The sequence below is a fragment of the Calliopsis andreniformis genome, unplaced genomic scaffold (assembly GCF_051401765.1).
Source record: "Calliopsis andreniformis isolate RMS-2024a unplaced genomic scaffold, iyCalAndr_principal scaffold0014, whole genome shotgun sequence".
NCBI classification, from domain to species: domain Eukaryota; kingdom Metazoa; phylum Arthropoda; class Insecta; order Hymenoptera; family Andrenidae; genus Calliopsis; species Calliopsis andreniformis.
In genome coordinates, this window is record NW_027480427.1 from 14,793,038 (window position 1) to 14,810,988 (window position 17,951).

The window sequence follows — 17,951 nt, forward strand, 5'->3', positions numbered from 1 at the left end:
AAGTCAACGCCAGAAGCATAAAATACAATATAAATACGACAGCTTTTCCATCGTATAAAACGAATAATTGCAACCAGTGTGAAAGTTATGGTCATTTCTACATTCCGAGCAACCTAGGCTTCACTCTAGGGCGTTGCTCCACCAGATCGAATAGTTAGGTCCTTAGAAGTAAACGCCAGAAGCATAAAATACGATATAATTACAACAGCTATTCCATCGTATAAAAGGAATAATTGCAAACAGTGTGAAAGTAATGGTCATTTCTACGTCGCGGGCAACCTAGGCTTCACTCTACGGTGTTGTTCCACCAGATCGAATAGTTGGGGCCTATGAAGTGAACGCCCGAAAAATAAAATACAAAATAAATAGAACAGTTTTTCCATTGTATAAAACGAATAATTGCTACCCGTGTAAAAGTTATGGTCATTTCTACGTTCCGGGCAACCTAGGCTTCACCCTAGGGCGTTGCTCCACTAGATCGAATAGCTAGGGCCTTAGAAGTCAACGCCAGAAGCATAAAATACAATAAAAATACAACAGTCCTTCCATCGTATAACAGGAATAATTGCAACCAGTGTGAAGGTAATGGTCGTTTCTACGTTCCGGGCAACCTAGGCTTCACTCTAGTGCGTTCCTCCGCCAGATCGAATAGCTAGGGCCTTAGAAGTCGACGCCCGAAGCATAAAATACACTAAAAATCCAATAGCTTTTCCATCGTATAACAGGAATAATTGCAAACAGTGTGAAAGTAATGGTCATTTCCACGTTCCGGGCAACCTGGGCTTCACTCTAGGGCGTTGCTCCACCAGATCGAGTAGTTAGGGCCTTAGGAGACAACGACCGAAGCTTAAAATACATAAAAATACAGCAGCTTTTCCATCGTATAAAAGGAATAATTGCAACCAGTGTGAAGCTAATGGTCATTTCTGCGTTCCGGGCAACCTAGGCTTCACTCTAGGGCGGTGCTCCACCAGATCAAATAGTTAGGTCCTAAGAAGTCAACGCCAGAAGCATAAAATACAACATAAATACAACAGATTTTCCATCGTATATAATATATATTTGCAAACAGTGTGAAAGTCATGGTCACTTCTACGTACCGGGCAGCCTAGGCTCCACTCAAGGGCGTTGCTCCTCCTGACCGAATAGCTAGGGCCTTAGAAGTCAACGCCAAAAGCATAAAATACAATAAAGATGCAAAAGTTTTTCCATCGTATAACAGGAATAACTGCAGACAGTATGAAAGTACTGGTCATTTCTACGTTCCGGGTAGCCTAGGTTTCACTCTAGGGCGTTGCTCCAACAGATCGAATAGCTAGGGACTTAGAATTCAACGCCATAAGAATAAAATACAATATGAGTACAACAGTTTTTCCATCGTATATAATGTATATTTGCAAACAGTGTGAAAGTAATGGTCATTTCTACGGTCCGGCCAACCTAGGCTTCACTCTAGGCCGTTGCTCCACCAGATCGGATAGTTACGGCCTTAGAAGTCAGCGCCAGAAGCATAAAATACAATAAAGATGCAACAGTTATTCCACCGTTTAACAGGAATAATTGCCGCAAGCGTGAAGGTAATGGTCATTTCTACGTTCTAGGAAACCTAGGCTTCACTCTAGGGCGTTGCTCCACCAGATCGAACGGTTAGGGCCTTAGAAGTCAACGCCAGAAGCAGAAAATACAATAAAAATACAACAGTCCTTCCATCGTATAACAGGAATAATTGCAACCAGTGTGAAGGTAATGGTCGTTTCTACGATCCGGGCAACCTCGGCTTCACTCTAGGGCGTTCCTCCGCCAGATCGAATAGCTAGGGCCTTAGAAGTCGACGCCCGAAGCATAAAATACACTAAAAATCCAATAGCTTTTCCATCGTATAACAGGAATAATTGCAAGCAGTGTGAAAGTAATGGTCATTTCCACGTTCCGGGCAACCTGGGCTTCACTCTAGGGCGTTGCTCCACCAGATCGAGTAGTTAGGGCCTTAGGAGACAACGACCGAAGCTTAAAATACATCAAAATACAGCAGCTTTTCCATCGTATAAAAGGAATAATTGCAACCAGTGTGAAGCTAATGGTCATTTCTGCGTTCCAGGCAACCTAGGCTTCACTCTAGGGCGGTGCTCCACCAGATCAAATAGTTAGGTCCTAAGAAGTCAACGCCAGAATCATAAAATGCAAAAAATATACAACAGTGTTTCCATCATATAACAGGAATAATTGCATCCAGTTTGAAAGTGATGGTCATTTCTCCTTTCCGGGCAACCTAGGCTTCACTCTAGGGCGTTGCTCCACTAGATCGAATAGCTAGGGCCTTAGAAGTCAACGCCAGAAGCATAAAATACGATATAAATACAACAGCTTTTCCATCGTATAAAAGGAATAATTGCAAACAGTGTGAAAGTAATGGTCGTTTCCACGTTCCGGGCAACCTGGGCTTCACTCTAGGGCGTTGCTCCACCAGATCGAGTAGTTAGGGCCTTAGGAGACAACGACCGAAGCTTAAAATACATAAAAATACAGCAGCTTTTCCATCGTATAAAACGAATAATTGCAACCAGTGTGAAGCTAAGGGTCATTTCTGCGTTCCGGGCAACCTAGGCTTCACTCTAGGCTGTTGCTCCACCAGATCGAATAGCTAGGGCCTCAGAAGTCAACGCCCGAAGCATAAAATACAAAAAAATAGAACAGTTTTTCCATGTGTAAGACGAATAATTGCTACCAGTGTGAACGTTATGGTCATTTCTACGTTCCGGGCAACCTAGGCTTGACCCTAGGGCGTTGTTCCACCAGATGGTATAGTTAGGGCCTAAGAAGTCAACGCCAGAAGCATAAAATACGATACAAATACAACACCTTTTCCATCGTAGAAAACGAATAATGGCAACCAGTGTGAAAGTAATGGTCGTTTCTACGTTCCGAGCAACCTAGGCTTCACTCTAGGACGTTGCTCCACCAGATCGAATAGTTAGGGCCTATGAAGTCAACGCCAGAAGCATAAAATACAATAAAGGTGCAACAGTTTTTCCTTCGTGTAACAGGAATAATTGCAACCAGTGTGATTGTTATGGTCATTTCTACTTCCCGGGCAACCTAGGCTTCACTCTAGGGCGTTGCTCCACCAGATCGAATAGTTAGGGCCTTAGAAGTCAGCGCCCGAAGCATAAAATGCAAAATAAATAGAACAGTTTTTCCATTGTATAAAACGAATAACTGCAACCAGTGTGAAAGTACTGGTCATTTCTACGTTTCGGGCAACCTAGGCTTCACTCTAGGGCGATGCTCCACCAGATCGAATAGTTACGGCCTAAGAAGTCAGCGCCAGAAGCTTAAAATACAAAAGAAATACAACAGTTTTTCCATTGTATAAAACGAATAATTGCAACTAGTGTGAAAGTTATGGTCATTTCTACGATCCGGGCAAGCTAGGCTTCACTCTAGGGCGTTCGTCCACCAGATCCAATAGTTAGGGCCATAGAAGTCAACGCCAGGAAGCATAAAATACAATATAAATAAGACCGTTTTTCCATCGTTTAACAGGAATAGTTGCAACAAGTGTGAAGGTAATGGTCATTTCTACGTTCCGGGCAACCTAGGCTTCACTCTAGGGCGTTGCTCAAACAGATCGACAAGTTAGGGCATAAGAAGTCAACGCCAGAAGCATAAAATACAATATAAATACAACAGCTTTTCCATCGTATAACAGGAATAATTGCAACCAGTGTGAAAGACATTGTCATTTCTACGTTCCGGGCATCCTAGGTTTCACTCTAGGGCGTTGCTCAGCCAGATCGAATAGTTAGGGCCTAAGAAGTCAACGCCAGAAGCATAAAATACAATAAAAATACAACAGTCCTTCCATCGTATAACAGGAATAATTGCAACCAATGTGGAAGTAATGGTCATTTCTACGTTCCTGGGCAATCTAGGCTTCACTCTTGGGCGTTGCTCCACCACATCGAATAGATACGGCCTTAGAAGTCAACGCCAGGAGCATAAAATACAATATAAATACAACAGTTTTTCCATCGTATATCAGGAATAATTGCAACCAGTATGAAAGTTATGGTCATTTCTACGTTCCGGGCTACCTAGGCTGCACTCTAGGGCGTTGTTCCACCAGACCGAGCAGTTAGGGCCTCAGAAGTCGACGCCCGAAGCATAAAACACAATATAAATACAACAGCTTTTCCATCGTATAAAACGAATAATTGCAACCAGTGTGAAAGTTATGGTCATTTCTACGTTCCGGGCAACCTCGGCTTCACTCTAGGGCGTTGCTCCACCAGATCGAGTAGTTAGGGCCTTAGGAGACAACGACCGAAGCTTAAAATACAATAAAAATACAGCAGCTTTTCCACCGTATAAAAGGAATAATTGCAACCAGTGTGAAGCTAATGGTCATTTCTGCGTTCCGGGCAACCTAGGCTTCACTCTAGGTCGTTGCTCCACCAGATCGAATAGCTAGGGCCTTAGAAGTCAACGCCCGAAGCATAAAATACACTAAAAATCCAATACTTTTTCCATCGTATAACAGGAATAATTGCAAACAGTGTGAAAGTAATGGTCATTTCCACGTTCCGGGCAACCTGGGCTTCACTCGAGGTCGTTGCTCCACCAGATCGAATAGCTAGGGCCTTAGAAGTCAACGCCCGAAGCATAAAATACAATAAAAATCCAACAGTTTTTCCATCGTATAACGGGAATAATTGCAAACAGTGTGAAAGTAATGGTCATTTCTTAGTTCCGGGCATCCTAGACTTAACTCTTGTACGTTGCCCCACCAGATCGAAATGCTCGGACCTTAGAAGTCAACGCCACAAGCATAAAATACAATATAAATACAACAGCTTTTCCATTGTATAAAATGAATATTTGCAAACAGTGTGAAAGTAATGGTCATTTCTACGTTTCGGGCCACCTAGGCTTCACTCTAGGGCGTTGCTCTACCAGAACGAATAGCTAGGGCCTTAGAAGTCAACGCCCGAAGCATGAAATGCGATAAAAATAGAACGGTTTTTCCGTCGTATAACAGGAACAATTGCAACCAGGCTGAAGGTGATGGTCATTTCTACGTTCCGGGCAACCTAGGCTTCACTCTAGGGCGTTGCTCCACCACGTCGAATCCCTATGACCTTAGAAGACAACGCCTGAAGCATAAAATACAATAAAAATGCAACAATATTTCCATCGTATAACAGGAATAATTGCAACCAGTGTGAAAGACATTGTCATTTCTACGTTCCGGGCATCCTAGGTTTCACTCTAGGGCGTTGCTCAGCCAGATCGAATAGTTAGGGCCTAAGAAGTCAACGCCAGAAGCATAAAATACAAAAAAAATACAACAGTCCTTCCATCGTATAACAGGAATAATTGCAACCAGTGTGAAGGTAATGGTCGTTTCTACGTTCCGGGCAACCTAGGCTTCACTCTAGGGCGTTCCTCCGCCAGATCGAATAACTAGGGCCTTAGAAGTCGACGCCCGAAGCATAAAATACACTAAAAATCCAATAGCTTTTCCATCGTATAACAGGAATAATTGCAAACAGTGTGAAAGTAATGGTCATTTCCACGTTCGGGGCAACCTCGGCTTCACTCTAGGGCGTTGCTCCACCAGATCGAGTAGTTAGGGCCTTAGGAGACAACGACCGAAGCTTAAAATACATAAAAATACAGCAGCTTTTCCATCGTATAAAAGGAATAATTGCAACCAGTGTGAAGCTAATGGTCATTTCTGCGTTCCGGGCAACCTAGGGTTCACTCTAGGACGTTGCTCCACCAGATCGAATAGTTAGGGCCTATGAAGTCAACGCCAGAAGCATAAAATACAGTAAAGGTGCAACAGTTTTTCCTTCGTGTAACAGGAATAATTGCAACCAGTGTGATTGTTATGGTCATTTCTACTTCCCGGGCAACGGAGGCTTCACTCTAGGGCGTTCCTCCACCAGATCGAATAGTTAGGGCCTTAGAAGTCAGCGCCCGAAGCATAAAATGCAAAATAAATAGAACAGTTTTTCCATTGTATAAAACGAATAACTGCAACCAGTGTGAAAGTACTGGTCATTTCAACGTTTCGGGCAACCTAGGCTTCACTCTAGGGCGATGCTCCACCAGATCGAATAGTTACGGCCTAAGAAGTCAGCGCCAGAAGCTTAAAATACAAAAGAAATACAACAGTTTTTCCGTTGTATAAAACGAATAATTGCAACCAGTGTGAAAGTTATGCCATTTCTACGTTTCGGGCCTCCTACACTTAACTCTGAGGCATAGCTCCACCAGGTCGGATACATAGGGCCTTAGAAGTCAAATCCAGAAGCATAATGTACAATAAAAATCCAACAGTTTGTCCATCGTATAACAGGAATAATTGCAACCAGTGTGAAAGTGATGGTCATTTCTACGTTCCGGGCAACCCTGGCTTCGCTCTAGGGCGTTGTTCCACCAGATCGAATAGTTAGGGCCTAAGAAGTCAACGCCAGAAGCATAAAATACAATATAAATACAACAGTTTTTCCATCGTATATCAGGAATAATTGCAACCAGTATGAAAGTTATGGTCATTTCTACGTTCCGGGCTACCTAGGCTGCACTCTAGGGCGTTGTTCCACCAGACCGAGCAGTTAGGGCCTTAGAAGTCGACGCCCGAAGCATAAAACACAATATAAATACAACAGCTTTTCCATCGTATAAAACGAATAATTGCAACCAGTGTGAAAGTTATGGTCATTTCTACGTTCCGGGCAACCTGAGCTTCACTCTAGGGCGTTGCTCCACCAGATCGAGTAGTTAGGGCCTTAGGAGACAACGACCGAAGCTTAAAATGCAATAAAAATACAGCAGCTTTTCCACCGTATAAAAGGAATAATTGCAACCAGTGTGTAGCTAATGGTCATTTCTGCGTTCCGGGCAACCTAGGCTTCACTCTAGGTCGTTGCTCCACCAGATCGAATAGCTAGGGCCTTAGAAGTCAACGCCCGAAGCATAAAATACACTAAAAATCCAATACTTTTTCCATCGTATAACAGGAATAATTGCAAACAGTGTGAAAGTAATGGTCATTTCCACGTTCCGGGCAACCTGGGCTTCACTCTAGGTCGTTGCTCCACCAGATCGAATAGCTAGGGCCTTAGAAGTCAACGCCCGAAGCATAAAATACAATAAAAATCCAACAGTTTTTCCATCGTATAACGGGAATAATTGCAAACAGTGTGAAAGTAATGGTCATTTCTTAGTTCCGGGCATCCTAGACTTAACTCTTGTACGTTGCCCCACCAGATCGAAATGCTCGGACCTTAGAAGTCAACGCCACAAGCAGAAAATACAATATAAATACAGCAGCTTATCCATCGTATGAAACGATTAATTGCAACCAGTGTGAAATTAATGGCCGTTTCTACGTTTCGGGCAACCTAGGCTTCACTTTAGGGAGCTGCTCCATCAGATCGAATAATTAGGGCCTTAGAAGTCAACGCCCAAAGCATAAAATACAATATAAATACAACAGCTTTTCCATTGTATAAAATGAATATTTGCAAACAGTGTGAAAGTAATGGTCATTTCTACGTTTCGGGCCACCTAGGCTTCACTCTAGGGCGTTGCTCTACCAGAACGAATAGCTAGGGCCTTAGAAGTCAACGCCCGAAGCATGAAATGCGATAAAAATAGAACGGTTTTTCCGTCGTATAACAGGAACAATTGCAACCAGGCTGAAGGTGATGGTCATTTCTACGTTCCGGGCAACCTAGGCTTCACTCTAGGGCGTTGCTCCACCACGTCGAATACCTATGACCTTAGAAGACAACGCCTGAAGCATAAAATACAATAAAAATGCAACAATATTTCCATCGTATAACAGGAATAATTGCAACCAGTGTGAAAGACATTGTCATTTCTACGTTCCGGGCATCCTAGGTTTCACTCTAGGGCGTTGCTCAGCCAGATCGAATAGTTAGGGCCTAAGAAGTCAACGCCAGAAGCATAAAATACAAAAAAAATACAACAGTCCTTCCATCGTATAACAGGAATAATTGCAACCAGTGTGAAGGTAATGGTCGTTTCTACGTTCCGGGCAACCTAGGCTTCACTCTAGGGCGTTCCTCCGCCAGATCGAATAACTAGGGCCTTAGAAGTCGACGCCCGAAGCATAAAATACACTAAAAATCCAATAGCTTTTCCATCGTATAACAGGAATAATTGCAAACAGTGTGAAAGTAATGGTCATTTCCACGTTCCGGGCAACCTCGGCTTCACTCTAGGGCGTTGCTCCACCAGATCGAGTAGTTAGGGCCTTAGGAGACAACGACCGAAGCTTAAAATACATAAAAATACAGCAGCTTTTCCATCGTATAAAAGGAATAATTGCAACCAGTGTGAAGCTAATGGTCATTTCTGCGTTCCGGGCAACCTAGGCTTCACTCTAGGGCGGTGCTCCACGAGATCAAATAGTTAGGGCCTAAGAAGTCATCGCCAGAAGCATAATATACAACATAGATACAACAGATTTTCCATCGTATATAATATATATTTGCAAACAGTGTGAAAGTCATGGTCACTTCTACGTACCGGGCAGCCTAGGCTCCACTCAAGGGCGTTGCTCCACCAGATTGAATAGCTAGGGACTTAGAATTCAACGCCATAAGAATAAAATACAATATAAGTACAACAGTTTTTCCATCGTATAAAATGAATAATTGCAACCAGTGTGAAAGTTATGGTCATTTCTACGTTCCGGGCAACCTAGGCTTCACCAGAGGGCGTTGTTCTACCAGATGGAATAGCTGGGACCTAAGAAGTCAACGCCAGAAGCATAAAATAAGATATAAATACAACAGTTTTTCCATCGTATAACGGGAATAATTGCAAACAGTGTGAAAGTAATGGTCATTTCTTAGTTCCGGGCATCCTAGACTTAACTCTTGTACGTTGCCCCACCAGATCGAAATGCTCGGACCTTAGAAGTCAACGCCACAAGCAGAAAATACAATATAAATACAGCAGCTTATCCATCGTATGAAACGATTAATTGCAACCAGTGTGAAATTAATGGCCGTTTCTACGTTTCGGGCAACCTAGGCTTCACTTTAGGGAGCTGCTCCATCAGATCGAATAATTAGGGCCTTAGAAGTCAACGCCCAAAGCATAAAATACAATATAAATACAACAGCTTTTCCATTGTATAAAATGAATATTTGCAAACAGTGTGAAAGTAATGGTCATTTCTACGTTTCGGGCCACCTAGGCTTCACTCTAGGGCGTTGCTCTACCAGAACGAATAGCTAGGGCCTTAGAAGTCAACGCCCGAAGCATGAAATGCGATAAAAATAGAACGGTTTTTCCGTCGTATAACAGGAACAATTGCAACCAGGCTGAAGGTGATGGTCATTTCTACGTTCCGGGCAACCTAGGCTTCACTCTAGGGCGTTGCTCCACCACGTCGAATACCTATGACCTTAGAAGACAACGCCTGAAGCATAAAATACAATAAAAATGCAACAATATTTCCATCGTATAACAGGAATAATTGCAACCAGTGTGAAAGACATTGTCATTTCTACGTTCCGGGCATCCTAGGTTTCACTCTAGGGCGTTGCTCAGCCAGATCGAATAGTTAGGGCCTAAGAAGTCAACGCCAGAAGCATAAAATACAAAAAAAATACAACAGTCCTTCCATCGTATAACAGGAATAATTGCAACCAGTGTGAAGGTAATGGTCGTTTCTACGTTCCGGGCAACCTAGGCTTCACTCTAGGGCGTTCCTCCGCCAGATCGAATAACTAGGGCCTTAGAAGTCGACGCCCGAAGCATAAAATACACTAAAAATCCAATAGCTTTTCCATCGTATAACAGGAATAATTGCAAACAGTGTGAAAGTAATGGTCATTTCCACGTTCCGGGCAACCTCGGCTTCACTCTAGGGCGTTGCTCCACCAGATCGAGTAGTTAGGGCCTTAGGAGACAACGACCGAAGCTTAAAATACATAAAAATACAGCAGCTTTTCCATCGTATAAAAGGAATAATTGCAACCAGTGTGAAGCTAATGGTCATTTCTGCGTTCCGGGCAACCTAGGCTTCACTCTAGGGCGGTGCTCCACGAGATCAAATAGTTAGGGCCTAAGAAGTCATCGCCAGAAGCATAATATACAACATAGATACAACAGATTTTCCATCGTATATAATATATATTTGCAAACAGTGTGAAAGTCATGGTCACTTCTACGTACCGGGCAGCCTAGGCTCCACTCAAGGGCGTTGCTCCACCAGATTGAATAGCTAGGGACTTAGAATTCAACGCCATAAGAATAAAATACAATATAAGTACAACAGTTTTTCCATCGTATAAAATGAATAATTGCAACCAGTGTGAAAGTTATGGTCATTTCTACGTTCCGGGCAACCTAGGCTTCACCAGAGGGCGTTGTTCTACCAGATGGAATAGCTGGGACCTAAGAAGTCAACGCCAGAAGCATAAAATAAGATATAAATACAACAGCGTTTCCATCGTATAAAACGAATAATTGCAACCACTATGAAAGTTAACGTCATTACTACGTTCCGAGCGGCCTAGGCTTCACTCTAGGGCGGTGCTCCACCAGATCAAACAGTTAGGGCCTTAGAAGTCAACGCCAGAAGCATAAAGTACAATAAAAATGCAACAGTTTGTCCATCGTATAACAGGAATAATTGCAACCAGTGTGAAAGTTATGGTCATTTCTACGTTCCGGGCAACCTGGGCTTCACTCTAGGGCGTTGCTCCACCAGATCGAGTAGTTAGGGCCTTAGGAGACAACGACCGAAGCTTAAAATACAATAAAAATACAGCAGCTTTTCCACCGTATAAAAGGAATAATTGCAACCAGTGTGAAGCTAATGGTCATTTCTACGTACCGGGTAACCTAGGTTTCACTCTAGGGCGTTGCTCCACCAGATTGAATAGCTAAGGACTTAGAATTCAACGCCATAAGAATAAAATACAATATAAGTACAACAGTTTTTCCATCGTATAAAATGAATAATTGCAACCAGTGTGAAAGTTATGGTCATTTCTACGTTCCGGGCAACCTAGGCTTCACCAGAGGGCGTTGTTCTACCAGATGGAATAGCTGGGACCTAAGAAGTCAACGCCAGAAGCATAAAATAAGATATAAATACAACAGCTTTTCCATCGTATAAAACGAATAATGGTAACCAGTGTGAAAGTTATGGTCATTTCTACGTTCCGGGCAGCCAAGGCTTCACTCTAGGACGATGCTCCACCAGATCGAATAGTTAGGGCCTAAGAAGTCAACGCCAGAAGCATAAAATACAATAAAGATGCAACAGTTGTTCCATTGTTTAACAGGAATAATTGCAAACAGTGTGAAAGTACAGGTCATTTCTACTTTCCGGGTAATCCAGGTTTCACTCTAGGGCGTTGCTCCACCAGATCGAATAGCTAGGGACTTAGAATTCAACGCCAGAAGAATAAAATACAACCTAAGTACAACAGTTTTTCCACCGAATAAAATGAATAATTGCATACATTGTGAAAGCAATGGTCATTTCAACGTTCCGGGCAACCTAGGCTTCACTCTAGGGCGTTGCTCCACCAGATCGAATAGCTAGGGCCTTAGAGGTCAACGCCTGAAGCATAAAATATGAAATAAATAGAACAGCTGTTCCATGTATAAAACGAATAATTGTTTCCAGTGTGAAAGTTATGGTCATTTCTACGTTCCGGGCAACCTAGGCTTCACCATAGGGGGTTGCTCCATCAGATGGAATAGTTGGGGCCTAAGAAGTCAACGCCAGAAGCATAAAATACGATATAAATACAACAGCTTTTCCATCGTATAATACGAATAATGGCAACCAGTGTGAAAGTTATGGTCATTTCTACGTTCCGGGCAACCTAGGCTTCACTCTAGGCTGTTGCTCCACCAGATCGAATAGCTAGGGCCTTAGAAGTCAGCGCCCGAAGCATAACATACAAAATAAATAGGACAGCTTTTCCATGTATAAAACGAATAATTGCTTCCTGCGTGAAAGTTATGGTCATTTCTACGTTCCGGGCAGCCTAGACTTCACTCTATGGCGTTCTACCACCACATCGAATAGCTACGGCCACAGAAGTCAACGCCTGATGTATAAAATACAATAAAAATACAACGGTCTTTCCATCCTATAACAGGAATAATTGCAACCCGTGTGAAAGTGATGGTCATTTCTACGTTCCAGGCAACCTAGGCTTCACTCTAGGGCGTTGTTGCACCAGATCGAATAGTTCGGGCCTAAGAAGTCAACGCCAGAAGCATAAAATACAATATATATATAACAGTTTTTCCATCGTATAAAACGAATAATAGAAACCAGTGTGAAAGTAATGGTCATTTCTACGTACCGGGCAACCTAGGCTCCACTCTAGGGCGTTGCTCCACCAAATGGAATAGTTAGGGCCTTAGAAGTCAACGCCAGAAGCATAAAATACAATAAAGATGCCAAAGTTTTTCCATCGTATTACAGGAATAACTGCAAACAGTTTGAAAGGACTGGTCATTTCTACGTTCCGGGTAACCTAGGTTTCACTCTAGGGCGTTGCTCCACCAGATTGAATAGCTAGGGACTTAGAACTCAACGCCATAAGAATAAAATACAATATAAGTACAACAGTTTTTCCATCGTATAAAATGAATAATTGCAACCAGTGTGAAAGTTATGGTCATTTCTACGTTCCGGGCAACCTAGGCTTCACCAGAGGGCGTTGTTCTACCAGATGGAATAGCTGGGACCTAAGAAGTCAACGCCAGAAGCATAAAATAAGATATAAATACAACAGCGTTTCCATCGTATAAAACGAATAATTGCAACCACTATGAAATTAACGTCATTACTACGTTCCGAGCGGCCTAGGCTTCACTCTAGGGCGGTGCTCCACCAGATCAAACAGTTAGGGCCTTAGAAGTCAACGCCCGAAGCATTAAATACAAAATAAATAGAACAGTTTTTCCATTGTATAAAACGAATAATTGCTACCAGTGTAAAAGTTATGGTCATTTCTACGTCTCGGGCAACCTAGGCTTCACCCTAGGCCGTTGTTCCACCAGATTGAACAGTTAGGGCCTAAGAAGTGAACGCCAGAAGCATAAAATACAATATAAATACAACAGTTTTTCCACGGAATAAAATGAATAATTGCATACATTGTGAAAGCAATGGTCATTTCTACGTTCCGGGCAACCTAGGCTTCACTCTAGGGCGTTGCTCCACCAGATCGAATAGCTAGGGCCTTAGAGGTCAACGCCTGAAGCATAAAATATAAAATAAATAGAACAGCTGTTCCATGTATAAAACGAATAATTGTTTCCAGTGTGAAAGTTATGGTCATTTCTACGTTCCGGGCAACCTAGGCTTCACCATAGGGGGTTGCTCCATCAGATGGAATAGTTGGGGCCTAAGATGTCAACGCCAGAAGCATAAAATACGATATAAATACAACAGCTTTTCCATCGTATAATACGAATAATGGCAACCAGTGTGAAAGTTATGGTCATTTCTACGTTCCGGGCAACCTAGGCTTCACTCTAGGCTGTTGCTCCACCAGATCGAATAGCTAGGGCCTTAGAAGTCAGCGCCCGAAGCATAACATACAAAATAAATAGGACAGCTTTTCCATGTATAAAACGAATAATTGCTTCCTGCGTGAAAGTTATGGTCATTTCTACGTTCCGGGCAGCCCAGACTTCACTCTATGGCGTTCTACCACCACATCGAATAGCTACGGCCACAGAAGTCAACGCCTGATGTATAAAATACAATAAAAATACAACGGTCTTTCCATCCTATAACAGGAATAATTGCAACCCGTGTGAAAGTGATGGTCATTTCTACGTTCCAGGCAACCTAGGCTTCACTCTAGGGCGTTGTTGCACCAGATCGAATAGTTCGGGCCTAAGAAGTCAACGCCAGAAGCATAAAATACAATATATATATAACAGTTTTTCCATCGTATAAAACGAATAATAGAAACCAGTGTGAAAGTAATGGTCATTTCTACGTACCGGGCAACCTAGGCTCCACTCTAGGGCGTTGCTCCACCAAATGGAATAGTTAGAGCCTTAGAAGTCAACGCCAGAAGCATAAAATACAATAAAGATGCAAAAGTTTTTCCATCGTATTACAGGAATAACTGCAAACAGTTTGAAAGGACTGGTCATTTCTACGTTCCGGGCAACCTAGGCTTCACCCTAGGGCCTTGCTCCACCAGATCGAATAGTTAGGGCCTAAGAAGTGAACGCCAGAAGCATAAAATACAATATAAATACAACAGCTTTTCCATCATATAAAACGAATAATGGTAACCAGTGTGAAAGTTATGGTCATTTCTACGTTCCGGGCAGCCAAGGCTTCACTCTAGGACGATGCTCCACCAGATCGAATAGTTAGGGCCTAAGAAGTCAACGCCAGAAGCATAAAAAACGAAATAAATAGAACAGTTTTTCCATGTATAAAACGAATAATTGCTACCAGTGTGAAAGTTATGGTCATTTCTACGTTCCGGGCCTCCTACACTTAACTCTGAGGCATAGCTCCACCAGGTCGGATACATAGGGCCTTAGAAGTCAAATCCAGAAGCATAAAATACAATATAAATACAACAGCTTTGCCATCGTATAAAATGAATTATTGCAAACAGTATGAAGGTAATGGTCATTTCTACGTTCCGGGCAACCTAGGCTTCACCCTAGGGCGTTGCTCCACCAGATCGAATAGCTGGGACCTAAGAAGTCAACGCCAGAAGCATAAAATAAGATATAAATACAACAGCTTTTCCATCGTATAAAACGAATAATTGTAACCAGTGCGAAGGTTATGGCCATTTCGACGTTTCGGGCATCCTAGGCTTAACTGTGAGGCGTTGCTCCACCAAATCGAAGAGATAGGGCCTTAGAAGTCAACGCCAGAAGCATAAAATACAATATAAATACAACAGCTTTGCCATCGTATAAAATGAATTATTGCAAACAGTATGAAGGTAATGGTCATTTCTACGTTCCGAGCAACCTAGGCTTCACTGTAGGGTGTTGCTCCGCCAGATCGAATAGGTAGGGCCTTAGAAGTCAACGCCAGAAGCATAAAAAACGAAATAAATAGAACAGTTTTTCCATGTATAAAACGAATAATTGCTACCAGTGTGAAAGTTATGGTCATTTCTACGTTCCGGTCAACCTAGGCTTCACTACACGACTTTGTTCAACCAGATGGAATAGTTAGGGCCTAAGAAGTCAACGCCAGAAGCATAAAATACAATAAAGTTGCAACAGCTGTTCCATCGTATAACAGGAATAACTGCAAACAGTGTGAAAGTACAGGTCATTTCTACGTTCCGGTTAATCCAGATTTCAGTCTAGGGCGTTGCTCCACCAGATCGAATAGCTAGGGACTTAGAATTCAACGCCAGAAGAATAAAATACAATCTAAGTACAACAGCTTTTCCACCGAATAAAATGAATAATTGCATACATTGTGAAAGCAATGGTCATTTCTACGTTCCGTGCAACCTAGGCTTCACTCTAGGGCGTTGCTCCACCAGATCGAATAGCTAGGGACTTAGAATTCAATGCCAGAAGCATAAAATGCAATATATATATAACAGCTTTTCCATGTATAAAACGAATAATTGCTACCAGTGTGAAAGAGTTGGTCATTTCTACGTTCCGGGCAACCTAGGCTTCACCCTAGGGCGTTGTTCCACCAGATGGAATAGTTAGGGCCTAAGAAGTCAACACCCGAAGCATAAAATGCAAAATAAATAGAACAGTTGTTCCATTGTATAAAACGAATAACTGCAACCAGTGTGAAAGTACTGGTCGTTTCTACGTTCCGGGCAACCTAGGCTTCACTCTAGGGCGTTGCTCCACCAGATCGAATAGCTAGGGCCTCAGAAGTCAACGCCCGAAGCATAAAATACAAAAAAATAGAACAGTTTTTCCGTGTGTAAGACGAATAATTGCTACCAGTGTGAACGTTATGGTCATTTCTACGTTCCGGGCAACCTAGGCTTGACCCTAGGGCGTTGTTCCACCAGATGGTATAGTTAGGGCCTAAGAAGTCAACGCCAGAAGCATAAAATACGATACAAATACAACACCTTTTCCATCGTAGAAAACGAATAATGGCAACCAGTGTGAAAGTAATGGTCATTTCTACGTTCCGAGCAACCTAGGCTTCACTCTAGGACGTTGCTCCACCAGACCGAATAGTTAGGGCCTATGAAGTCAACGCCAGAAGCATAAAATACAATAAAGGTGCAACAGTTTTTCCTTCGTGTAACAGGAATAATTGCAACCAGTGTGATTGTTATGGTCATTTCTACTTCCCGGGCAACCTTGGCTTCACTCTAGGGCGTTGCTCCACCAGATCGAATAGCTAGGGCCTCAGAAGTCAACGCCCGAAGCATAAAATACAAAAAAATAGAACAGTTTTTCCATGTGTAAGACGAATAATTGCTACCAGTGTGAACGTTATGGTCATTTCTACGTTCCGGGCAACCTAGGCTTGACCCTAGGGCGTTGTTCCACCAGATGGTATAGTTAGGGCCTAAGAAGTCAACGCCAGAAGCATAAAATACGATACAAATACAACACCTTTTCCATCGTAGAAAACGAATAATGGCAACCAGTGTGAAAGTAATGGTCATTTCTACGTTCCGAGCAACCTAGGCTTCACTCTAGGACGTTGCTCCACCAGACCGAATAGTTAGGGCCTATGAAGTCAACGCCAGAAGCATAAAATACAATAAAGGTGCAACAGTTTTTCCTTCGTGTAACAGGAATAATTGCAACCAGTGTGATTGTTATGGTCATTTCTACTTCTCGGGCAACCTTGGCTTCACTCTAGGGCGTTGCTCCACCAGATCGAATAGTTAGGGCCTTAGAAGTCAGCGCCCGAAGCATAAAATGCAAAATAAATAGAACAGTTTTTCCATTGTATAAAACGAATAACTGCAACCAGTGTGAAAGTACTGGTCATTTCTACGTTTCGGGCAACCTAGGCTTCACTCTAGGGCGATGCTCCACCAGATCGAATAGTTACGGCCTAAGAAGTCAGCGCCAGAAGCTTAAAATACAAAAGAAATACAACAGTTTTTCCATTGTATAAAACGAATAATTGCAACCAGTGTGAAAGTTATGTCATTTCTACGTTTCGGGCCTCCTACACTTAACTCTGAGGCATAGCTCCACCAGATCGAATCCGTAGGGCCTTAGAAGTCAACGCCAGAAGCATAAAGTACAATAAAAATGCAACAGTTTGTCCATCGTATAACAGGAATAATTGCAACCAGTGTGAAAGTTATGGTCATTTCTACGTTCCGGGCAACCTGGGCTTCACTCTAGGGCGTTGCTCCACCAGATCGAGTAGTTAGGGCCTTAGGAGACAACGACCGAAGCTTAAAATACAATAAAAATGCAGCAGCTTTTCCACCGTATAAAAGGAATAATTGCAACCAGTGTGAAGCTAATGGTCATTTCTGCGTTCCGGGCAACCTAGGCTTCACTCTAGGTCGTTGCTCCACCAGATCGAATAGCTAGGGCCTTAGAAGTCAACGCCCGAAGCATAAAATACAATAAAAATCCAACAGTTTTTCCATCGTATAACGGGAATAATTGCAAACAGTGTGAAAGTAATGGTCATTTCTTAGTTCCGGGCATCCTAGACTTAACTCTTGTACGTTGCCCCACCAGATCGAACAGCTCGGACCTTAGAAGTCAACGCCACAAGCAGAAAATACAATATAAATACAACAGCTTTTCAATCGTATGAAACTATTAATTGCAACCAGTGTGAAAGTAATGGTCATTTCTACGTTTCGCGCCACCTAGGCTTCACTCTAGGGCGTTGCTCTACCAGAACGAATAGCTAGGGCCTTAGAAGTCAACGCCCGAAGCATGAAATACGATAAAAATAGAACGGT